This window comes from Scyliorhinus torazame, chromosome 3, assembly GCF_047496885.1.
Source record: "Scyliorhinus torazame isolate Kashiwa2021f chromosome 3, sScyTor2.1, whole genome shotgun sequence".
Classification (NCBI taxonomy): domain Eukaryota; kingdom Metazoa; phylum Chordata; class Chondrichthyes; order Carcharhiniformes; family Scyliorhinidae; genus Scyliorhinus; species Scyliorhinus torazame.
This window is the reverse complement of record NC_092709.1, coordinates 205,110,069-205,118,436: the sequence shown is the minus strand read 5'-3', so window position 1 is coordinate 205,118,436 and position 8,368 is coordinate 205,110,069.

Here is an 8,368-nt window from a genome sequence, read left to right as displayed (position 1 = left end):
TAATCTGGACAAGTGTAAGGTAATGCATTTTTGTAGGTCTAACATAGAGGGGAAATATACCGTAAATGTAAAACTCTTAGGAATATATACAGTCAGTGAGATCTGGGCGTGCAGGTCCACAGATCTTTGAAGGTGGCAATACAAGTGGACAAGGTAGTCAAGAAAGCATACGGAATGCTTGCCTTCATTGGACGGGGAATTGAGTATAAAAACTGGCAAGTTATGCTACAGTTGTATAGAACCTTGCTATGGCCGCACTTGAAATATTGCGCGCAATTCTGGTCACCACACTGCCAGAAGGATGTGGAGGCTTTGGAGAGGGTGCAGAGGAGGTTTGCCAGTATGTTGCCTGGTCTGGAGGGTGTTAGCTTTGCGGAGAGGCTGAATAGACTCGGACTATTTTCATTAGAAAGACGGAGATTGAGGGGTGACATGATAGAGGTCTGCAAGATTGTGGGGGGCATGGATAGAGTGGATGGGCCGGCACTCTTCCCCAGGGTGGAAGAGTCAGTCACCATGGGGCATAGGTTTAAGGTCTGTGGGGCAAAGTTTAGAGGGGATTTGTGAGGCAGGTATTTTACGCAAAGGGTGGTGAGTGCCTGGAACAGTTTGCCAGCGAAGGTTGTGGAAGCAGATACATTATGGAGTTCAAAAGGCATCTTGAAAAACACAGGATGGGTATAGAGGGATATGGCACAAGGAAGTGCTGAGGGCTTTGGCAAACGTTGGTATCGTGACCGATACAGGCTTGGAAGGCCGAAGGGCCTGTTCTTGTGCTGTATTGTTCTTTGTTCCTTGAAAATGGAACAAATTGGGGATGGAAGCGGGCTGGGGACTCTGGAGTGAGGCACTGAGCAGGGCCAACTCCACCTTCTCCTATGGATGGCTCAGCATCATGCAGTTTAAAGTGGTGCACAGAGAACACCAAATGAGCAGGTTCTTCCTGGAGGTGGAAGATAATTGTGCCAGGGAGGCCCGGCCAACCACGCCCACATGTTCTGGGCCTGCCCTAGACTTGTCGTGGTCTGGACAGCTTTCTTCGAGGCAATGTCCAAGGTTGTGGGGGTGAGGGTGGAGCCATGCCCGAGGGTGGCAGTCTTCGGGGTATCAGACCAGCCAGAACTACATATGGGGAAGAGGGCTGACGCCCTTGCATTCGCTTACCTAATCGCACGCCGGAGAATCCTGCTTGGCTGGCAAACAGCAGCACCACCCACAGCTGCAGACTGGCTGGCAGACCTGTCTGAATTTCTCCACCTGGTGAAGATCAAGTATGCCATCCGAGGGTTGGAAAAAGGCTTCCACGAAGTGTGGGGGCAATTCGTCGGCCTGTTCCAAGACCTGTTCGAGGCCAACAGTGACGAAGGAAAGAGGGAGAAATGGATGAGAGCAGACACAAACACACAAGCCAGGAGATACAAAAGGGGAAAGGGGGAGGATATGAGGAGGAAACTCAGGGGAACCACAGGGAGAAGCATGGAGGAGGAGGGGGGCAGGAAGCCCCCCCCCCCCCCCCAACACCCACCGAACCCACAAGGCCTGCAACAAAAATGACAGAAGGAGGGAAAAAAAGGGAAGGACAGGAGCTCAGCGAGAGAACACTCAGGGCGGAAGAGGGGCATACCAAGGAGGGGATAGGGAGGGGCAGTAGGGAGGGGGGAAGGGGGGGAGAAGACATATCAAAAAAGATGTATATACCTAAGAAAATGTATAAATTGTAAATATCGGACACATAGGTTTCACTGTGTAAAATTGAAAATGACAATAAAAACATGAAAAAAAAATCACCTTGCCACCAAATTCACCATCGGGGAGGGATTTATATTCATGTGGTATCAAAATTTTAGCTTAAATGACATAAGTAGTGAGAAGCTATTTACAACGGAATGCACAGAAATCTATTTCTCATTGATGTTTACGATCACATGGTGGGTGTATGTGATTTAACTTTAAACTGCAGACTACAATTCTCTTTTAGAGAAGATGCTCCATCGCTTTAGTGGTCAAAGTGTAGTCATTAATTTTATTTCTAAGAAATATAGCTTTGCATAGAGGGGAGGCCCATTCGGCCCATCGAGTCTGCACCAGCTCTTGGAAAGAGCACCCTACCCAAGGCCAACACCGCCACCCTATCCCCATAACCCAGTAACCCCAACCAACACTAAGGGCAACTTTGGACACTAAGGGCAATTTATCATGGCCAAACCACCTAACCTGCACATCTTTGGACTGTGGGAGGAAACCGGAGCACCCGGAGGAAACCCACGCACGCACGGGGAGGATGTGCAGACTCCGCACAGACAGTGACCCAAGCCGGAATCGAACCTGGGACCCTGGAGCTGTGAAGCAATTGTGCTATCCACAAGGCTACCGTGCTGCCCCAGAAGTAATGTGCAGAAGTAATTTAAGGTTTGCACTGGTGATAGGATTGTGTTCTATTTTTCTTACGGTAAGTAATTATATGCATCCACCTTTGTGCACAAACAACCATATAATTAGGGAGATAGGAGGAACCACTTTTCCTACCACATTAAGTATTCACCGAGATATTTCCCAGTATCCTGTCACATATCCATTTACCGCCGTTACCACCTGCCAGATGTTTTTCACAAGTTGAGCTGTTGGGTGACTGTACCTGTCTGCTCATGTTGATTAATGACAATACGCGGATAGAAATGTAACTTCAACATGTTGCCAGCATAATAATGTGTGGCATTTTACCAAGTTTATTTGCAAAGGAGGATGTAGTGATGAATCAGATAAGCAAAACTACGATGAAAAGCAGCAAAACTACGATGAAAAGCAGCAAACAACATTTGCAATATCGCCTTCTCATTAAGATCCTCAGGAGAGTTGTCGTAACTCCCGCCTTCACTCAGCAACCAATTCAGATGGATTTGCATGATGGTAGCAGCTGAAGATTGAGTGCAGCGAAACTGAATACTTAAAACCGAGAATTTAATTAGTGAGGGAATTCCATGCAGTTTGTTCAAAATTAATTTGCGGGTTGTGGGAGTCACTGGCTAACATTTATTGCCCATCCCTAATTGCGCTGGAGCAACAGCTGGGGACACTGTGGAGCAACCGCAAGGCAGATTGTGTCGTGGATAGCTCATACAGAGAGGTGGTCACACCGCAGGCTCTTACTCCACAGGCAGGAAGGGAATGGGTGACCACCAGGCAGACCAAGAGAGCTAGGCAGGCAGTGCAGGAATCTCCCAGGGCTGTTCCCCAGCAAAACAGATATACCATTTTGGACACTGTTGAGGGGAATGACCTCTCAGGGAAAAGCAGCAACAGCCAAATTCATTGCACTATGGTTGGTTCTGCTGCAGAGAGGAGGAGTAAAATGTGTGGGAATGCAATAGTTATGGGGGTTCAATTGTAAGAGGAATGGATCGGCGTTTCTTTGGCCGCAAATGAGGTTCCAGGAGAGTATGTTGCATCCCTGGTGCTAAGGCCAAGGGCCGGGATTCTCGCGCCCGCCGCCGGCTTCCCCATTCTCCGGTGCCGTTTTTCGGGTGCCCGCGGGATTGTCGCCACGCCGTTCGGGAGCCGTTGACAGCGCCCCCCCCCCCCGGCGATTCTCTGAGCCCTGATGGGCCGAATGGCCGACGAGTTGGGCCGAATCCCGCCGAAGTGGATTACTCAGCTCCCACACGGCGGGACCTGGAACGTGAGTGTGCGGGGGTCGTCCTGGAGGGGGGGCGGGGGGATCCGACCCGGGGGGATCCAACCTTGGCCCGTGATCGGGGCCTACTGATCGGCGGGCGGGCTGGTTCCTTGGGGGCCTACTTTACCCCACGCTGGGCCCCTATAGGGCTCCGCCATATTGCCCAGGGGCCGGCACGGAGAAGGAAACCCCCGCGCATGCGCAGAAATACGCCGGCCGTTCTGCGTATACGCAAACTCGCGCAGGTCGCTCCGCGCCATATGGAGCTGCAGGGACCACTCCGGCGCCAACTTAGCCCCCTAGGAAGGTGAGAATTCCTCACTTTCGGGGGCCGTTGACGCCGGAGACGTTGGGGCCGGTTTTCATGCCGCCGTGGGGACTGTCATGTGAGAGTACCTTTAAGAAATGGGTGTTTATAAATGGGTGTGTATATAAATATCTGTAGTGAGAGTACCTTTAAGAAATGGGTGTTTATAAATGGGTGTGTATATAAATATCCGTGGTGAGAGTACCTTTAAGAAATGGGTATTTGTTACTACAGTGATGTCAGAGAGTGGGTGGAGCTGGGCTGTCTGTCAGCTTTTTACTTTCATTTTTGAACAGGCTGCAGGGTGTGTTTTAGTTTCGTTTTCAGTGTTGGAGCTGAAGCCAGACCAAGCAGGTGTATTGCTGTTCTCTCTGCCATCAAAAGACTATCTCTTGATCATTTGGTGAATTCAGAATTATAAATGTTCTCAGCAGTGAATGTGAACCTAATGTGCTTCTGTTCAAAGGTGTTTCTTCTGTCTTCCGGATGTTGTTTGGGAAGTTATTAAGCATTACTTAGTGTTGTATTCTTTTGGGGTTGTATTTGAATTAATGGTTGCTAAGATGTTCACTGTATGTTTTAAAAAGGTTAACTTGAGTTCATAGAATAAACATTGTTTTCTTTTTAAAAATACTTTTCCATTTCTGCTGTACACACCTGTAGAGTGGGTCGTGTGCTCCCCATACCACAATCTATTAAAAGTTGTGGGTCAGGTGAACTCCATGATACACTTTGGGGTTCTCTAAACCCTGGCCCATAACAGGACATAGCCCCATTATTAGAGAATCCCGTCCAAGGAGTCTCGGAGCAGTTACAGTACATTCTGGAGGGGGGAGGGTGAACACCAGTGGTCGTGATGCACATCGGTACCAACAACATAGGTAAATAAAAGGGATGAGGTCCTGGAAGCAGAATATAGGGAGTTAAAAAGAAAGTTGAGAAGTTGGACCTCTAAGGTAGTGATCTCAGGATTACTACCAGTGCCACGTGCTGGTCAGAGTAGAAATAGTCAGATGTATCGGATGAATACGTGGCTGAAGAGATGGTGTGAGGGGGAGGGTTTCAGATTCCTGGGGCATTGGGACCAGTTCTGGGGGAGGTGGGACCTGTACAAACTGGATGGGTGTTATGGGCGAGGCATTTTCAGAACCTCAAAATGTATCATGGAGTTCAACCAACCTCTCCCTTTAATGGATTTGTTGCTTTTCCGAGCTCACGGCTTGTTCCCTAGGTGTGGTATTACAATTATGGACACGTGGGGTTTTTAACACAAAACACTGTTTATTCCATGAACTCAACTTAACATCTTAAATAAACATTAGATCTCTTAACACCCCTTACTTCAAAGATAACTCAGAAAATATTGCAACAGTAAATAATTCCTTACAATGTTCCTTCAAACTTCCAAGAGACTTAACACCTTTAAACAGTATCACATCAGGTAAAGGATATATATATTTTCTGTAGAATGGCAGAGATATATTAGCTTGGTTGCCTTCAGCTCCAGCAGAACAGACAGGCACTTTTAAACTGCTCTCAGCAAAACCAGCCAGGCACTTTATAGCTGCTTTCAGCAAAACCAGCCAGGCACTTTTCAAACTGAAAAACCAAACTGCAAAATTTGCAGCTCTCTGGAAACACACAGACACACACACACTGCTTTTAAACTGAAACTAAAAACCTGCAAAATGGCTGAACTGAGCTGAGCTCCACCCACTCTATGACATCATTGTTCTGTTAAAGGTACATTGCTTAAACATCCAGTTCTTAAAGACACTCTCGCATGACAACGGGTTACACCTGGGCAGGACCGGGACTGATGTAAATAAAACCAAATTACTGTGGATGGTGGAATCTGAAACAAAAGAGAAAATGCTGGAAAATCTCAGCATGTCTGGCAGCATCTGTTGGGCGAGAAAAGAGCTAAAGTTTTGAGTCCGATGACTTTGACAAAGAGTCATCGGACTCGAAACGTCAGTTCTTTTCTCGCCCTACAGATGCTGCCAGACCTGCTGAGATTTTCCAGCATTTTCTCTTTTGTCCAGGACTGATTTCCTTGGGGGGTTGGGGGGAGGGTACTTGATAGAGCAGTTGGGGAGAGTTCAAACTAATATGGCAGGGAGATGGGAACCTATGTAAAGATTCAGAGCAGGGGAAATCAAGAACAAGAGAAAAAGACAGAAAGGAGAATACGAAAAGTGGTAGAGAAATCAAGGGCCTGTATCAGATAAATAGATACTGTGCGGGATTCTCCGACCCCCCGCCGGGTCGGAGAATCCCCGGGGCGCCGTGCGAATCGTGCCACGCCGGGTTCGACCCCAGGGGGGGCCTCTGTTGTGGCCTAGCCCGCGATCGAGGCCCACCGATCGGCGGGCCGGCCTCTCAGGCTGGGGGCCTCCTTTCTTCCGCACCGGCTCCTGCAGCCCTACACCATTTGGCGTCAGGGCTGGCGCGCAGAAGAAAGCCACTACGCATGCGCAGACCCCATGGTGCCCAGTTGACGTGGGTCGCTCCAGTGCCGTGCTGGCCCCCATGGCCCAGAGAATCGGGCACCGGGAGGCCTGTTGACGCCGGGGTAAAACACTCCCGTTTTTACGCCGGTGTCAACACTTAGCCGCCCGATGGGAGAATCCCGCCCACTGTTTGTGTAAAAAATAGTAGGGAAGGGACATGGTACGTTAAAAGAACTAGCCTTAAAGTTTTGTACCTGAACATGCAGGGCCTTCAAAATAAAATGGATGAATTAGTTGCGCAGATAGATGTAAAGGGATATGATATAGTTGGGATTACGGAGACATGGCTGTCAAGATGACCAAGGTTGGGAACTAAACATTAAGGGCTGTTCAGTTTTTAGGAAGGACAGACAGAAAGGAAAAGTTGCATTGTTGATTAAAGAAGATATTGATACAATATTGAGGAAAGATATTAGTACAGATGATGTGGAATCTGTCTGGGTGGAGTTAAGAAACATCAAGGGGCAAAAAACATTTGTTGGGGTGGTATACAGACCACCAAACTGCAGTGGTAATATTGGGAATAGTACTAGACAGGAAATCAGAGATGCATGTGATAAAGGAACATCTGTGATTATGGGTGACTTTAAACTACATATAGATTGGGTGACTCAAATTAGTCACAGTACAATAGAGGAGTAATTTCTGGAGTGCAAACAGGATGGTTTTCTGGACCAGTACATTGATGCGTCACATGACGGAAGGGTGGCTCAAGGGGCAGTGCCCACAATTTTACAACGTCCGGGACAACGCAGCCGTCATTGATGGTGTCCTCTTGAAGTTGGACTGGATCGTCATCTCACACAGCAGGCACCGGCTTGTCCTCGATCAACTGCACGAAGGCCATCTCGGAGTTGAAAAGTGCAGGCGGAGGGCCCGAGAGGCTGTGTACTGGCCGGGCATCAGCCATCAGTCACACGAGGAACCAACAAGGGAACAGGCCATCTTGGACTGGGATGTAATGAGAAAGTATTAGTTGGCAATCCAATTGTGAGAGAACACTTGGAGATAATTGACCATAATATGTTTGGATTCTTTATCAAGGTGAATAGTGATTTAGTTGATTCTGAGACCAAAGTTCTGAACCTCAATAAAGTTAATGGTATGAAGCATGAACTGGCAATGACAGGCTGGGAAATATTACTGATGGAAGGACAGCGAGCAGGCAATGGCAGGCATTCAAGGAATGCATAGGTGAACTCCAAAAGTTTATTTCTATTTGGCGCAAGAATAGAAAGGGAACTGTGGCCAAACCATTACTTACAAGGGAAATTAGAGATAGTATTCGATTCAAAGAAGAGACTTACAAATTAGCAAGAAAAAGCAATAAGCCTGAGGATTGGGAACAGTTTAAAATTCAGCAAAGGCAGACCAAGGAATTGATTAAGAAGGGGAAAGTACAATTTGAAAGTAAACTAGCGGGGAACATAAAAAGTTTCTATCGGTATGTAAAGAGAAAAAGATTCACAAAAACTAATGTAGGCCCGTAACAGTCAGAAACAAGGGAATTTATAATAGGGAACAAAGAAATGGCTGAGGAACTAAATTCCTACTGTGCTTCTGTCTTCACAAAGGAAGACATGAATAATGTAGTGTAAGTTCTGAGAAGCACAAGTTTTAGTGAAAGTTTTAGCTGAAGGAAATTAGTAATAGTAAAGAAATGGTTTTCGGGAAATTAATGGGATTGAAGGTGGACAAATCACCAGGGCCTGATAATCTTCATCCCAGAGTACTTAAGGAAGTAGGCCTAGAAATAGTAGATCCATTGGTGGTCATTTTCCAAAATTCTTTGGACTCTGGAATGGTTCCTACATTTTGGAGAGTAGCAAACGTAACCCTGCTATTCAAAGAGGGAGGTAGAGAGAAAATGGGAAC